Raw genomic sequence first — 12203 nt, forward strand, 5'->3', positions numbered from 1 at the left:
ACTCACTGGCACAGCCAGGAAAAAAAGCTCCTCACATGGCTCTGTGGCGCAATGGATAGCGCATTGGACTTCTAGACTGCCAGATGAGGCCATTCAAAGGTTGTGGGTTCGAGTCCCACCAGAGTCGTTGCTTTTGGCTTTCTGTTAATGGCGCTTGGCCAACAAACACATACGCTCTCTGGCCACCCCTCCAGACTTATAAAACTCGAAATCTCACTTTCTTGGAAGCTACGTGCAAGTTGGCGCCGTGGCTTAGTTGGTTAAAGCGCCTGTCTAGTAAACAGGAGATCCTGGGTTCAAATCCCAGCGGTGCCTATGCTGGTGATCAAGTGACTCCTTGGGCTGTGAGGTTTTGCTCTCAAAAAGGGGGTGCAGAGGAGTGCCAGAGCAGCATGCAATTTAATTTGCTAACCACCCCTCAGATGCTGCCGAACAATGCTGGCCAGAGTCATCTCAGCGATGCAGCATGGCTCAACTGGTCAAAGAGCTTGCCTTGCAAACAGGTGATCCTTGGTTTAGGACTGCTGCAAGCCTGGAAGGAGCTACTGCACGTGGGGCAGAGTGTAGCGCATTGGGCTTTTAGTCTCCGGTGTGAGGACATATAAAGTTTGTGGGTTCGAGACAAAACAGATTGGTGACTTCTTGCCTTTTGTTTATCATTAAATTGCACGCTTATGCCCTCTGGCAACAGAAAGTTGTGAAAAATCTCATAAGCTGACCAGCACGTGGACCTTTGTCCTCACCTCTGGATGTTTTGATCAACTAGGTCACCCTCCCAGAGCTCTAGGGCTAGGCTTGGCGCCGTGGCTTAGTTGGTTAAAACGTCTGTCTGATAAACAGGAGATCCTGGGTTCAAATCCCAGCTGTGCCTTTAGCGTCCCCTGTGTGCCTCAAGCGCGTGCTTTTCTGAGATCGGACTGCAAACAGGGATAGCAAAGGCAGCAGGCGATTGCATTTCTAAACCAGATCCTGATAATGCTGACGATATCTTGCACGGGTCAACACTTGCTGACAGGCTCTGTGGTACGATAGACAGCAAATTGGGCTTCTAGACTGCCAGATGAGGCCATTCAAAGGTTAATTAATGGCACTTGGCCAACAAACCCAGAGGCTAGCCAAACCCAGAGGCTAGCTGGCCACCCCCGAATCAGTTGTCAAAAACACTCTTTTAGGCTGTGCAGAGCCTGGCCGTTGGCCTCTTATCTGGATGCTTTAATCCTCTAAGTGCCCCTCCCTGAGAGAGTGTGTTCAGGTTGGCGCCGTGGCTTAGTTGCTTAAAGCTTGTGTAGTAAATAGGACATACTGAATTCAAATCCCAGCACTGTCTTTGCTGGTAATCAAACACCACCTTGGGTTGTATGGTTTTGCTTTGCGCAATCATGCGGTAAAGAGGAGCGTCAGAGCAACATGCGATTTCATTTGCCAACCACCCCTCAGCTGCTGCCGAACAATTCTGACCCAAGTCAACAATGCAGCAGGGCGCCGTGGCTTAGCTGGTCAAAGCGCTTGTCTTGTAAACAGGCGATCCTGGGTTCGATTCCCAGCGGTGCCTTTTAACAGGTGGCTCTGCTATGTGGGTTCTTTCTGGGAAAGGAAGCCCTTACAGATACTCCGCTTTTCCAACCACATACCAATTGCAGAGACGCCCACATATCTTGTCCTTCCCGCTCCCAAAATGCCTGAACTCAATTCAACGCACTGGCACAGCCAGGAAAAAAAGCTCCTCACATGGCTCTGTGGCGCAATGGATAGCGCATTGGACTTCTAGACTGCCAGATGAGGCCATTCAAAGGTTTTGGGTTCGAGTCCCACCAGAGTCGTTGCTTTTGGCTTTCTGTTAATGGCGCTTGGCCAACAAACACATACGCTCTCTGGCCACCCCTCCAGACTTATAAAACTCGAAATCTCACTTTCTTGGAAGCTACGTGCAAGTTGGCGCCGTGGCTTAGTTGGTTAAAGCGCCTGTCTAGTAAACAGGAGATCCTGGGTTCGAATCCCAGCGGTGCCTATGCTGGTGATCAAGTGACGCCTTGGGCTGTGAGGTTTTGCTCTCCGTAAAAAAGGGGGTGCAGAGGAGTGCCAGAGCAGCATGCAATTTAATTTGCGAACCACCCCTCAGATGCTGCCGAACAATGCTGGCCAGAGTCATCTCAGCGATGCAGCATGGCTCAGCTGGTCAAAGAGCTTGCCTTGCAAACAGGTGATCCTTGGTTTAGTAATGCTGCAAGCCTGGAAGGAGCTACTGCACGTGGGGCAGAGTGTAGCGCATTGGGCTTTTAGTCTCCGGTGTGAGGACATATAAAGTTTGTGGGTTCGAGTCAAAACAGATTGGTGACTTCTTGCCTTTTGTTTATCATTAAATTGCACGCTTATGCCCTCTGGCAACAGAAAGTTGTGAAAAATCTCATAAGCTGACCAGCACGTGGACCTTTGTCCTCACCGCTGGATGTTTTGATCAACTAGTTCACCCTCCCAGAGCTGAAGGGCTAGGCTTGGCGCCGTGGCTTAGTTGGTTAAAGCATCTGTCTCGTAAACAGGAGATCCTGGATTCAAATCCCAGCGGTGCCTTTAGCGTCCCCTGTGTGCCTCAAGCGCGTGCTTTTCTGAGATCGGACTGCAAACAGGGATAGCAAAGGCAGCAGGCGATTGAATTTCCAAACCAGAATCTGATAATGCTGACGATCTTTTGCACAGGTCAACACTTGCTGACAGGCTCTGTGGTACGATAGACAGCAAATTGGACTTCTAGACTGCCAGATGAGGCCATTCAAAGGTTAATTAATGGCACTTGGCCAACAAACCCAGAGGCTAGCCAAACCCAGAGGCTAGCTGGCCACCCCCGAATCAGTTGTCAAAAACACTCTTTTAGGCTGTGCAGAGCCTGGCCGTTGGCCTCTTATCTGGATGCTTTAATCCTCTAAGTGCCCCTCCCTGAGAGAGTGTGTTCAGGTTGGCGCCGTGGCTTAGTTGCTTAAAGCTTGTGTAGTAAATAGGACATACTGAATTCAAATCCCAGCACTGTCTTTGCTGGTAATCAAACACCACCTTGGGTTGTATGGTTTTGCTTTGCGCAATCATGCGGTAAAGAGGAGCGTCAGAGCAACATGCGATTTCATTTGCCAACCACCCCTCAGCTGCTGCCGAACAATTCTGACCCAAGTCAACAATGCAGCAGGGCGCCGTGGCTTAGCTGGTCAAAGCGCTTGTCTTGTAAACAGGAGATCCTGGGTTCGATTCCCAGCGGTGCCTTTTAACAGGTGGCTCTGCTATGTGGGTTATTTCTGGGAAAGGAAGCCCTTACAGATACTCCGCTTTTCCAACCACATATCAATTGCAGAGACACCCACATATCTTGTCCTTCCCGCTCCCAAAATGCCTGAACTCAATTCAACGCACTGGCACAGCCAGGAAAAAAAGCACCTCACATGGCTCTGTGGCACAATGGATAGCGCATTGGACTTCTAGACTGCCAGATGAGGTCATTCAAAGGTTGTGGGTTCGAGTCCCACCAGAATCGTTGCTTTTGGCTTTCTGTTAATGGCGCTTGGCCAACAAACACATACGCTCTCTGGCCACCCCTCCAGACTTATAAAACTCGAAATCTCACTTTCTTGGAAGCTACGTGCAAGTTGGCGCCGTGGCTTAGTTGGTTAAAGCGCCTGTCTAGTAAACAGGAGATCCTGGGTTCGAATCCCAGCGGTGCCTATGCTGGTGATCAAGTGACGCCTTGGGCTGTGAGGTTTTGCTCTCCGTAAAAAAGGGGGTGCAGAAGAGTGCCAGAGCAGCATGCAATTTAATTTGCGAACCACCCCTCAGATGCTGCCGAACAATGCTGGCCAGAGTCATCTCAGCGATGCAGCATGGCTCAGCTGGTCAAAGAGCTTGCCTTGCAAACAGGTGATCCTTGGTTTAGGACTGCTGCAAGCCTGGAAGGAGCTACTGCACGTGGGGCAGAGTGTAGCGCATTGGGCTTTTAGTCTCCGGTGTGAGGACATATAAAGTTTGTGGGTTCGAGTCAAAACAGATTGGTGACTTCTTGCCTTTTGTTTATCATTAAATTGCACGCTTATGCCCTCTGGCAACAGAAAGTTGTGAAAAATCTCATAAGCTGACCAGCACGTGGACCTTTGTCCTCACCGCTGGATGTTTTGATCAACTAGGTCACCCTCCCAGAGCTGTAGGGCTAGGCTTGGCGCCGTGGCTTAGTTGGTTAAAGCGTCTGTCTCGTAAACAGGAGATCCTGGGTTCAAATCCCAGCGGTGCCTTTAGCGTCCCCTGTGTGCCTCAAGCGCGTGCTTTTCTGAGATCGGACTGCAAACAGGGATAGCAAAGGCAGCAGGCGATTGCATTTCCAAACCAGATCCTGATAATGCTGATGATCTTTTGCACAGGTCAACACTTGCTGACAGGCTCTGTGGTACGATAGACAGAAAATTGGACTTCTAGACGGCCAGATGAGGCCATTCAAAGGTTAATTAATGGCTCTTGGCCAACAAACCCAGAGGCTAGCTGGCCACCCCCGAATCAGTTGTCAAAAACACTCTTTTAGGCTGTGCAGAGCCTGGCCGTTGGCCTCTTATCTGGATGCTTTAATCCTCTAAGTGCCCCTCCCTGAGAGAGTGTGTTCAGGTTGGCGCCGTGGCTTAGTTGCTTAAAGCTTGTGTAGTAAATAGGACATACTGAATTCAAATCCCAGCACTGTCTTTGCTGGTAATCAAACACCACCTTGGGTTGTATGGTTTTGCTTTGCGCAATCATGCGGTAAAGAGGAGCGTCAGAGCAACATGCGATTTCATTTGCCAACCACCCCTCAGCTGCTGCCGAACAATTCTGACCCAAGTCAACAATGCAGCAGGGCGCCGTGGCTTAGCTGGTCAACGCGCTTGTCTTGTAAACAGGAGATCCTGGGTTCGATTCCCAGCGGTGCCTTTTAACAGGTGGCTCTGCTATGTGGGTTCTTTCTGGTAAAGGAAGCCCTTACAGATACTCCGCTTTTCCAACCACATACCAATTGCAGAGACGCCCACATATCTTGTCCTTCCCGCTCCCAAAATGCCTGAACTCAATTCAACGCACTGGCACAGCCAGGAAAAAAAGCTCCTCACATGGCTCTGTGGCGCAATGGATAGCGCATTGGACTTCTAGACTGCCAGATGAGGCCATTCAAAGGTTGTGGGTTCGAGTCCCACCAGAGTCGTTGCTTTTGGCTTTCTGTTAATGGCGCTTGGCCAACAAACACATACGCTCTCTGGCCACCCCTCCAGACTTATAAAACTCGAAATCTCACTTTCTTGGAAGCTATGTGCAAGTTGGCGCCGTGGCTTAGTTGGTTAAAGCACCTGTCTAGTAAACAGGAGATCCTGGGTTCGAATCCCAGCGGTGCCTATGCTGGTGATCAAGTGACGCCTTGGGCTGTGAGGTTTTGCTCTCCGTAAAAAAGGGGGTGCAGAGGAGTGCCAGAGCAGCATGCAATTTAATTTGCGAACCACCCCTCAGATGCTGCCGAACAATGCTGGCCAGAGTCATCTCAGCGATGCAGCATGGCTCAGCTGGTCAAGGAGCTTGCCTTGCAAACAGGTGATCCTTGGTTTAGTACTGCTGCAAGCCTGGAAGGAGCTACTGCACGTGGGGCAGAGTGTAGCGCATTGGGCTTTTAGTCTCCGGTGTGAGGACATATAAAGTTTGTGGGTTCGAGTCAAAACAGATTGGTGACTTCTTGCCTTTTGTTTATCATTAAATTGCACGCTTATGCCCTCTGGCAACAGAAAGTTGTGAAAAATCTCATAAGCTGACCAGCACGTGGACCTTTGTCCTCACCGCTGGATGTTTTGATCAACTAGTTCACCCTCCCAGAGCTGAAGGGCTAGGCTTGGCGCCGTGGCTTAGTTGGTTAAAGCATCTGTCTCGTAAACAGGAGATCCTGGATTCAAATCCCAGCGGTGCCTTTAGCGTCCCCTGTGTGCCTCAAGCGCGTGCTTTTCTGAGATCGGACTGCAAACAGGGATAGCAAAGGCAGCAGGCGATTGCATTTCCAAACCAGAATCTGATAATGCTGACGATCTTTTGCACAGGTCAACACTTGCTGACAGGCTCTGTGGTACGATAGACAGCAAATTGGACTTCTAGACTGCCAGATGAGGCCATTCAAAGGTTAATTAATGGCACTTGGCCAACAAACCCAGAGGCTAGCTGGCCACCCCCGAATCAGTTGTCAAAAACACTCTTTTAGGCTGTGCAGAGCCTGGCCGTTGGCCTCTTATCTGGATGCTTTAATCCTCTAAGTGCCCCTCCCTGAGAGAGTGTGTTCAGGTTGGCGCCGTGGCTTAGTTGCTTAAAGCTTATTTAGTAAATAGGACATACTGAATTCAAATCCCAGCACTGTCTTTGCTGGTAATCAAACACCACCTTGGGTTGTATGGTTTTGCTTTGCGCAATCATGCGGTAAAGAGGAGCGTCAGAGCAACATGCGATTTCATTTGCCAACCACCCCTCAGCTGCTGCCGAACAATTCTGACCCAAGTCAACAATGCAGCAGGGCGCCGTGGCTTAGCTGGTCAAAGCGCTTGTCTTGTAAACAGGCGATCCTGGGTTCCATTCCCAGCGGTGCCTTTTAACAGGTGGCTCTGCTATGTGGGTTCTTTCTGGGAAAGGAAGCCCTTACAGATACTCCGCTTTTCCAACCACATACCAATTGCAGAGACACCCACATATCTTGTCCTTCCCGCTCCCAAAATGCCTGAACTCAATTCAACGCACTGGCACAGCCAGGAAAAAAAGCTCCTCGCATGGCTCTGTGGCGCAATGGATAGCGCATTGGACTTCTAGACTGCCAGATGAGGCCATTCAAAGGTTGTGGGTTCGAGTCCCACCAGAGTCGTTGCTTTTGGCTTTCTGTTAATGGCGCTTGGCCAACAAACACATACGCTCTCTGGCCACCCCTCCAGACTTATAAAACTCGAAATCTCACTTTCTTGGAAGCTACGTGCAAGTTGGCGCCGTGGCTTAGTTGGTTAAAGCGCCTGTCTAGTAAACAGGAGATCATGGGTTCGAATCCCAGCGGTGCCTATGCTGGTGATCAAGTGATGCCTTGGGCTGTGAGGTTTTGCTCTCCGTAAAAAAGGGGGTGCAGAGGAGTGCCAGAGCAGCATGCAATTTAATTTGCGAACCACCCCTCAGATGCTGCCGAACAATGCTGGCCAGAGTCATCTCAGCGATGCAGCATGGCTCAGCTGGTCAAAGAGCTTGCCTTGCAAACAGGTGATCCTTGGTTTAGTACTGCTGCAAGCCTGGAAGGAGCTACTGCACGTGGGGCAGAGTGTAGCGCATTGGGCTTTTAGTCTCCGGTGTGAGGACATATAAAGTTTGTGGGATCGAGTCAAAACAGATTGGTGACTTCTTGCCTTTTGTTTATCATTAAATTGCACGCTTATGCCCTCTGGCAACAGAAAGTTGTGAAAAATCTCATAAGCTGACCAGCACGTGGACCTTTGTCCTCACCGCTGGATGTTTTGATCAACTAGTTCACCCTCCCAGAGCTGAAGGGCTAGGCTTGGCGCCGTGGCTTAGTTGGTTAAAGCATCTGTCTCGTAAACAGGAGATCCTGGATTCAAATCCCAGCGGTGCCTTTAGCGTCCCCTGTGTGCCTCAAGCGCGTGCTTTTCTGAGATCGGACTGCAAACAGGGATAGCAAAGGCAGCAGGCGATTGCATTTCCAAACCAGAATCTGATAATGCTGACGATCTTTTGCACAGGTCAACACTTGCTGACAGGCTCTGTGGTACGATAGACAGCAAATTGGACTTCTAGACTGCCAGATGAGGCCATTCAAAGGTTAATTAATGGCACTTGGCCAACAAACCCAGAGGCTAGCCAAACCCAGAGGCTAGCTGGCCACCCCCGAATCAGTTGTCAAAAACACTCTTTTAGGCTGTGCAGAGCCTGGCCGTTGGCCTCTTATCTGGATGCTTTAATCCTCTAAGTGCCCCTCCCTGAGAGAGTGTGTTCAGGTTGGCGCCGTGGCTTAGTTGCTTAAAGCTTGTGTAGTAAATAGGACATACTGAATTCAAATCCCAGCACTGTCTTTGCTGGTAATCAAACACCACCTTGGGTTGTATGGTTTTGCTTTGCGCAATCATGCGGTAAAGAGGAGCGTCAGAGCAACATGCGATTTCATTTGCCAACCACCCCTCAGCTGCTGCCGAACAATTCTGACCCAAGTCAACAATGCAGCAGGGCGCCGTGGCTTAGCTGGTCAAAGCGCTTGTCTTGTAAACAGGAGATCCTGGATTCGATTCCCAGCGGTGCCTTTTAACAGGTGGCTCTGCTATGTGGGTTATTTCTGGGAAAGGAAGCCCTTACAGATACTCCGCTTTTCCAACCACATATCAATTGCAGAGACACCCACATATCTTGTCCTTCCCGCTCCCAAAATGCCTGAACTCAATTCAACGCACTGGCACAGCCAGGAAAAAAAGCACCTCACATGGCTCTGTGGCACAATGGATAGCGCATTGGACTTCTAGACTGCCAGATGAGGTCATTCAAAGGTTGTGGGTTCGAGTCCCACCATAGTCGTTGCTTTTGGCTTTCTGTTAATGGCGCTTGGCCAACAAACACATACGCTCTCTGGCCACCCCTCCAGACTTATAAAACTCGAAATCTCACTTTCTTGGAAGCTACGTGCAAGTTGGCACCGTGGCTTAGTTGGTTAAAGCGCCTGTCTAGTAAACAGGAGATCCTGGGTTCGAATCCCAGCGGTGCCTATGCTGGTGATCAAGTGACGCCTTGGGCTGTGAGGTTTTGCTCTCCGTAAAAAAGGGGGTGCAGAGGAGTGCCAGAGCAGCATGCAATTTAATTTGCGAACCACCCCTCAGATGCTGCCGAACAATGCTGGCCAGAGTCATCTCAGCGATGCAGCATGGCTCAGCTGGTCAAAGAGCTTGCCTTGCAAACAGGTGATCCTTGGTTTAGTAATGCTGCAAGCCTGGAAGGAGCTACTGCACGTGGGGCAGAGTGTAGCGCATTGGGCTTTTAGTCTCCGGTGTGAGGACATATAAAGTTTGTGGGTTCGAGTCAAAACAGATTGGTGACTTCTTGCCTTTTGTTTATCATTAAATTGCACGCTTATGCCCTCTGGCAACAGAAAGTTGTGAAAAATCTCATAAGCTGACCAGCACGTGGACCTTTGTCCTCACCGCTGGATGTTTTGATCAACTAGTTCACCCTCCCAGAGCTGAAGGGCTAGGCTTGGCGCCGTGGCTTAGTTGGTTAAAGCATCTGTCTCGTAAACAGGAGATCCTGGATTCAAATCCCAGCGGTGCCTTTAGCGTCCCCTGTGTGCCTCAAGCGCGTGCTTTTCTGAGATCGGACTGCAAACAGGGATAGCAAAGGCAGCAGGCGATTGCATTTCCAAACCAGAATCTGATAATGCTGACGATCTTTTGCACAGGTCAACACTTGCTGACAGGCTCTGTGGTACGATAGACAGCAAATTGGACTTCTAGACTGCCAGATGAGTCCATTCAAAGGTTAATTAATGGCACTTGGCCAACAAACCCAGAGGCTAGCCAAACCCAGAGGCTAGCTGGCCACCCCCGAATCAGTTGTCAAAAACACTCTTTTAGGCTGTGCAGAGCCTGGCCGTTGGCCTCTTATCTGGATGCTTTAATCCTCTAAGTGCCCCTCCCTGAGAGAGTGTGTTCAGGTTGGCGCCGTGGCTTAGTTGCTTAAAGCTTGTGTAGTAAATAGGACATACTGAATTCAAATCCCAGCACTGTCTTTGCTGGTAATCAAACACCACCTTGGGTTGTATGGTTTTGCTTTGCGCAATCATGCGGTAAAGAGGAGCGTCAGAGCAACATGCGATTTCATTTGCCAACCACCCCTCAGCTGCTGCCGAACAATTCTGACCCAAGTCAACAATGCAGCAGGGCGCCGTGGCTTAGCTGGTCAAAGCGCTTGTCTTGTAAACAGGAGATCCTGGGTTCGATTCCCAGCGGTGCCTTTTAACAGGTGGCTCTGGTATGTGGGTTATTTCTGGGAAAGGAAGCCCTTACAGATACTCCGCTTTTCCAACCACATATCAATTGCAGAGACACCCACATATCTTGTCCTTCCCGCTCCCAAAATGCCTGAACTCAATTCAACGCACTGGCACAGCCAGGAAAAAAAGCACCTCACATGGCTCTGTGGCTCAATGGATAGCGCATTGGACTTCTAGACTGCCAGATGAGGTCATTCAAAGGTTGTGGGTTCGAGTCCCACCAGAGTCGTTGCTTTTGGCTTTCTGTTAATGGCGCTTGGCCAACAAACACATACGCTCTCTGGCCACCCCTCCAGACTTATAAAACTCGAAATCTCACTTTCTTGGAAGCTACGTGCAAGTTGGCGCCGTGGCTTAGTTGGTTAAAGCGCCTGTCTAGTAAACAGGAGATCCTGGGTTCGAATCCCAGCGGTGTCTATGCTGGTGATCAAGTGACGCCTTGGGCTGTGAGGTTTTGCTCTCCGTAAAAAAGGGGGTGCAGAGGAGTGCCAGAGCAGCATGCAATTTAATTTGCGAACCACCCCTCAGATGCTGCCGAACAATGCTGGCCAGAGTCATCTCAGCGATGCAGCATGGCTCAGCTGGTCAAAGAGCTTGCCTTGCAAACAGGTGATCCTTGGTTTAGGACTGCTGCAAGCCTGGAAGGAGCTACTGCACGTGGGGCAGAGTGTAGCGCATTGGGCTTTTAGTCTCCGGTGTGAGGACATATAAAGTTTGTGGGTTCGAGTCAAAACAGATTGGTGACTTCTTGCCTTTTGTTTATCATTAAATTGCACGCTTATGCCCTCTGGCAACAGAAAGTTGTGAAAAATCTCATAAGCTGACCAGCACGTGGACCTTTGTCCTCACCGCTGGATGTTTTGATCAACTAGGTCACCCTCCCAGAGCTGTAGGGCTAGGCTTGGCGCCGTGGCTTAGTTGGTTAAAGCGTCTGTCTCGTAAACAGGAGATCCTGGGTTCAAATCCCAGCGGTGCCTTTAGCGTCCCCTGTGTGCCTCAAGCGCGTGCTTTTCTGAGATCGGATTGCAAACAGGGATAGCAAAGGCAGCAGGCGATTGCATTTCCAAACCAGATCCTGATAATGCTGATGATCTTTTGCACAGGTCAACACTTGCTGACAGGCTCTGTGGTACGATAGACAGAAAATTGGACTTCTAGACGGCCAGATGAGGCCATTCAAAGGTTAATTAATGGCTCTTGGCCAACAAACCCAGAGGCTAGCTGGCCACCCCCGAATCAGTTGTCAAAAACACTCTTTTAGGCTGTGCAGAGCCTGGCCGTTGGCCTCTTATCTGGATGCTTTAATCCTCTAAGTGCCCCTCCCTGAGAGAGTGTGTTCAGGTTGGCGCCGTGGCTTAGTTGCTTAAAGCTTGTGTAGTAAATAGGACATACTGAATTCAAATCCCAGCACTGTCTTTGCTGGTAATCAAACACCACCTTGGGTTGTATGGTTTTGCTTTGCGCAATCATGCGGTAAAGAGGAGCGTCAGAGCAACATGCGATTTCATTTGCCAACCACCCCTCAGCTGCTGCCGAACAATTCTGACCCAAGTCAACAATGCAGCAGGGCGCCGTGGCTTAGCTGGTCAACGCGCTTGTCTTGTAAACAGGAGATCCTGGGTTCGATTCCCAGCGGTGCCTTTTAACAGGTGGCTCTGCTATGTGGGTTCTTTCTGGGAAAGGAAGCCCTTACAGATACTCCGCTTTTCCAACCACATACCAATTGCTGAGACGCCCACATATCTTGTCCTTCCCGCTCCCAAAATGCCTGAACTCAATTCAACGCACTGGCACAGCCAGGAAAAAAAGCTCCTCACATGGCTCTGTGGCGCAATGGATAGCGCATTGGACTTCTAGACTGCCAGATGAGGCCATTCAAAGGTTGTGGGTTCGAGTCCCACCAGAGTCGTTGCTTTTGGCTTTCTGTTAATGGCGCTTGGCCAACAAACACATACGCTCTCTGGCCACCCCTCCAGACTTATAAAACTCGAAATCTCACTTTCTTGGAAGCTATGTGCAAGTTGGCGCCGTGGCTTAGTTGGTTAAAGCACCTGTCTAGTAAACAGGAGATCCTGGGTTCGAATCCCAGCGGTGCCTATGCTGGTGATCAAGTGACGCCTTGGGCTGTGAGGTTTTGCTCTCCGTAAAAAAGGGGGTGCAG

General features: G+C 50.1%; 30 non-coding genes across 30 annotated transcripts; all 30 read left to right on the forward strand.

The window, feature by feature from the left end:
- The first annotated feature begins 37 nt into the window (after positions 1-37).
- trnar-ucu (transfer RNA arginine (anticodon UCU)) lies at positions 38-127 on the forward strand. Its single transcript is given in 2 exon segments — positions 38-74; positions 92-127. It is a non-coding gene; the product is annotated as a tRNA-Arg (tRNA).
- A 114-nt stretch (positions 128-241) lies between these two features.
- Positions 242-315, forward strand: trnat-agu (transfer RNA threonine (anticodon AGU)). The gene has a single exon. It is a non-coding gene; the product is annotated as a tRNA-Thr (tRNA).
- A 482-nt stretch (positions 316-797) lies between these two features.
- Positions 798-871, forward strand: trnai-gau (transfer RNA isoleucine (anticodon GAU)). Its single transcript has one exon. It is a non-coding gene; the product is annotated as a tRNA-Ile (tRNA).
- A 607-nt stretch (positions 872-1478) lies between these two features.
- On the forward strand, positions 1479-1552 carry trnat-ugu (transfer RNA threonine (anticodon UGU)). The gene has a single exon. It is a non-coding gene; the product is annotated as a tRNA-Thr (tRNA).
- Positions 1553-1730: 178 nt separating this feature from the next.
- On the forward strand, positions 1731-1820 carry trnar-ucu (transfer RNA arginine (anticodon UCU)). Its single transcript is given in 2 exon segments — positions 1731-1767; positions 1785-1820. It is a non-coding gene; the product is annotated as a tRNA-Arg (tRNA).
- A 114-nt stretch (positions 1821-1934) lies between these two features.
- Positions 1935-2008, forward strand: trnat-agu (transfer RNA threonine (anticodon AGU)). Its single transcript has one exon. It is a non-coding gene; the product is annotated as a tRNA-Thr (tRNA).
- A 486-nt stretch (positions 2009-2494) lies between these two features.
- On the forward strand, positions 2495-2568 carry trnat-cgu (transfer RNA threonine (anticodon CGU)). Its single transcript has one exon. It is a non-coding gene; the product is annotated as a tRNA-Thr (tRNA).
- A 607-nt stretch (positions 2569-3175) lies between these two features.
- Positions 3176-3249, forward strand: trnat-ugu (transfer RNA threonine (anticodon UGU)). The gene has a single exon. It is a non-coding gene; the product is annotated as a tRNA-Thr (tRNA).
- Positions 3250-3427: 178 nt separating this feature from the next.
- trnar-ucu (transfer RNA arginine (anticodon UCU)) lies at positions 3428-3517 on the forward strand. The gene is given in 2 exon segments: positions 3428-3464; positions 3482-3517. It is a non-coding gene; the product is annotated as a tRNA-Arg (tRNA).
- A 114-nt stretch (positions 3518-3631) lies between these two features.
- trnat-agu (transfer RNA threonine (anticodon AGU)) lies at positions 3632-3705 on the forward strand. Its single transcript has one exon. It is a non-coding gene; the product is annotated as a tRNA-Thr (tRNA).
- A 486-nt stretch (positions 3706-4191) lies between these two features.
- On the forward strand, positions 4192-4265 carry trnat-cgu (transfer RNA threonine (anticodon CGU)). The gene has a single exon. It is a non-coding gene; the product is annotated as a tRNA-Thr (tRNA).
- Positions 4266-4855: 590 nt separating this feature from the next.
- On the forward strand, positions 4856-4929 carry trnat-ugu (transfer RNA threonine (anticodon UGU)). Its single transcript has one exon. It is a non-coding gene; the product is annotated as a tRNA-Thr (tRNA).
- A 178-nt stretch (positions 4930-5107) lies between these two features.
- Positions 5108-5197, forward strand: trnar-ucu (transfer RNA arginine (anticodon UCU)). Its single transcript is given in 2 exon segments — positions 5108-5144; positions 5162-5197. It is a non-coding gene; the product is annotated as a tRNA-Arg (tRNA).
- A 114-nt stretch (positions 5198-5311) lies between these two features.
- On the forward strand, positions 5312-5385 carry trnat-agu (transfer RNA threonine (anticodon AGU)). Its single transcript has one exon. It is a non-coding gene; the product is annotated as a tRNA-Thr (tRNA).
- Positions 5386-5871: 486 nt separating this feature from the next.
- trnat-cgu (transfer RNA threonine (anticodon CGU)) lies at positions 5872-5945 on the forward strand. The gene has a single exon. It is a non-coding gene; the product is annotated as a tRNA-Thr (tRNA).
- Positions 5946-6535: 590 nt separating this feature from the next.
- Positions 6536-6609, forward strand: trnat-ugu (transfer RNA threonine (anticodon UGU)). Its single transcript has one exon. It is a non-coding gene; the product is annotated as a tRNA-Thr (tRNA).
- A 178-nt stretch (positions 6610-6787) lies between these two features.
- trnar-ucu (transfer RNA arginine (anticodon UCU)) lies at positions 6788-6877 on the forward strand. The gene is given in 2 exon segments: positions 6788-6824; positions 6842-6877. It is a non-coding gene; the product is annotated as a tRNA-Arg (tRNA).
- Positions 6878-6991: 114 nt separating this feature from the next.
- Positions 6992-7065, forward strand: trnat-agu (transfer RNA threonine (anticodon AGU)). The gene has a single exon. It is a non-coding gene; the product is annotated as a tRNA-Thr (tRNA).
- Positions 7066-7551: 486 nt separating this feature from the next.
- Positions 7552-7625, forward strand: trnat-cgu (transfer RNA threonine (anticodon CGU)). The gene has a single exon. It is a non-coding gene; the product is annotated as a tRNA-Thr (tRNA).
- A 607-nt stretch (positions 7626-8232) lies between these two features.
- Positions 8233-8306, forward strand: trnat-ugu (transfer RNA threonine (anticodon UGU)). Its single transcript has one exon. It is a non-coding gene; the product is annotated as a tRNA-Thr (tRNA).
- Positions 8307-8484: 178 nt separating this feature from the next.
- trnar-ucu (transfer RNA arginine (anticodon UCU)) lies at positions 8485-8574 on the forward strand. The gene is given in 2 exon segments: positions 8485-8521; positions 8539-8574. It is a non-coding gene; the product is annotated as a tRNA-Arg (tRNA).
- Positions 8575-8688: 114 nt separating this feature from the next.
- Positions 8689-8762, forward strand: trnat-agu (transfer RNA threonine (anticodon AGU)). The gene has a single exon. It is a non-coding gene; the product is annotated as a tRNA-Thr (tRNA).
- Positions 8763-9248: 486 nt separating this feature from the next.
- On the forward strand, positions 9249-9322 carry trnat-cgu (transfer RNA threonine (anticodon CGU)). Its single transcript has one exon. It is a non-coding gene; the product is annotated as a tRNA-Thr (tRNA).
- Positions 9323-9929: 607 nt separating this feature from the next.
- On the forward strand, positions 9930-10003 carry trnat-ugu (transfer RNA threonine (anticodon UGU)). The gene has a single exon. It is a non-coding gene; the product is annotated as a tRNA-Thr (tRNA).
- A 178-nt stretch (positions 10004-10181) lies between these two features.
- On the forward strand, positions 10182-10271 carry trnar-ucu (transfer RNA arginine (anticodon UCU)). Its single transcript is given in 2 exon segments — positions 10182-10218; positions 10236-10271. It is a non-coding gene; the product is annotated as a tRNA-Arg (tRNA).
- A 114-nt stretch (positions 10272-10385) lies between these two features.
- Positions 10386-10459, forward strand: trnat-agu (transfer RNA threonine (anticodon AGU)). The gene has a single exon. It is a non-coding gene; the product is annotated as a tRNA-Thr (tRNA).
- Positions 10460-10945: 486 nt separating this feature from the next.
- On the forward strand, positions 10946-11019 carry trnat-cgu (transfer RNA threonine (anticodon CGU)). The gene has a single exon. It is a non-coding gene; the product is annotated as a tRNA-Thr (tRNA).
- A 590-nt stretch (positions 11020-11609) lies between these two features.
- trnat-ugu (transfer RNA threonine (anticodon UGU)) lies at positions 11610-11683 on the forward strand. The gene has a single exon. It is a non-coding gene; the product is annotated as a tRNA-Thr (tRNA).
- A 178-nt stretch (positions 11684-11861) lies between these two features.
- Positions 11862-11951, forward strand: trnar-ucu (transfer RNA arginine (anticodon UCU)). Its single transcript is given in 2 exon segments — positions 11862-11898; positions 11916-11951. It is a non-coding gene; the product is annotated as a tRNA-Arg (tRNA).
- Positions 11952-12065: 114 nt separating this feature from the next.
- On the forward strand, positions 12066-12139 carry trnat-agu (transfer RNA threonine (anticodon AGU)). The gene has a single exon. It is a non-coding gene; the product is annotated as a tRNA-Thr (tRNA).
- Positions 12140-12203: the final 64 nt, after the last annotated feature.

Source organism: Carassius gibelio, chromosome B15 (assembly GCF_023724105.1).
Source record: "Carassius gibelio isolate Cgi1373 ecotype wild population from Czech Republic chromosome B15, carGib1.2-hapl.c, whole genome shotgun sequence".
Lineage (NCBI taxonomy): Eukaryota > Metazoa > Chordata > Actinopteri > Cypriniformes > Cyprinidae > Carassius > Carassius gibelio.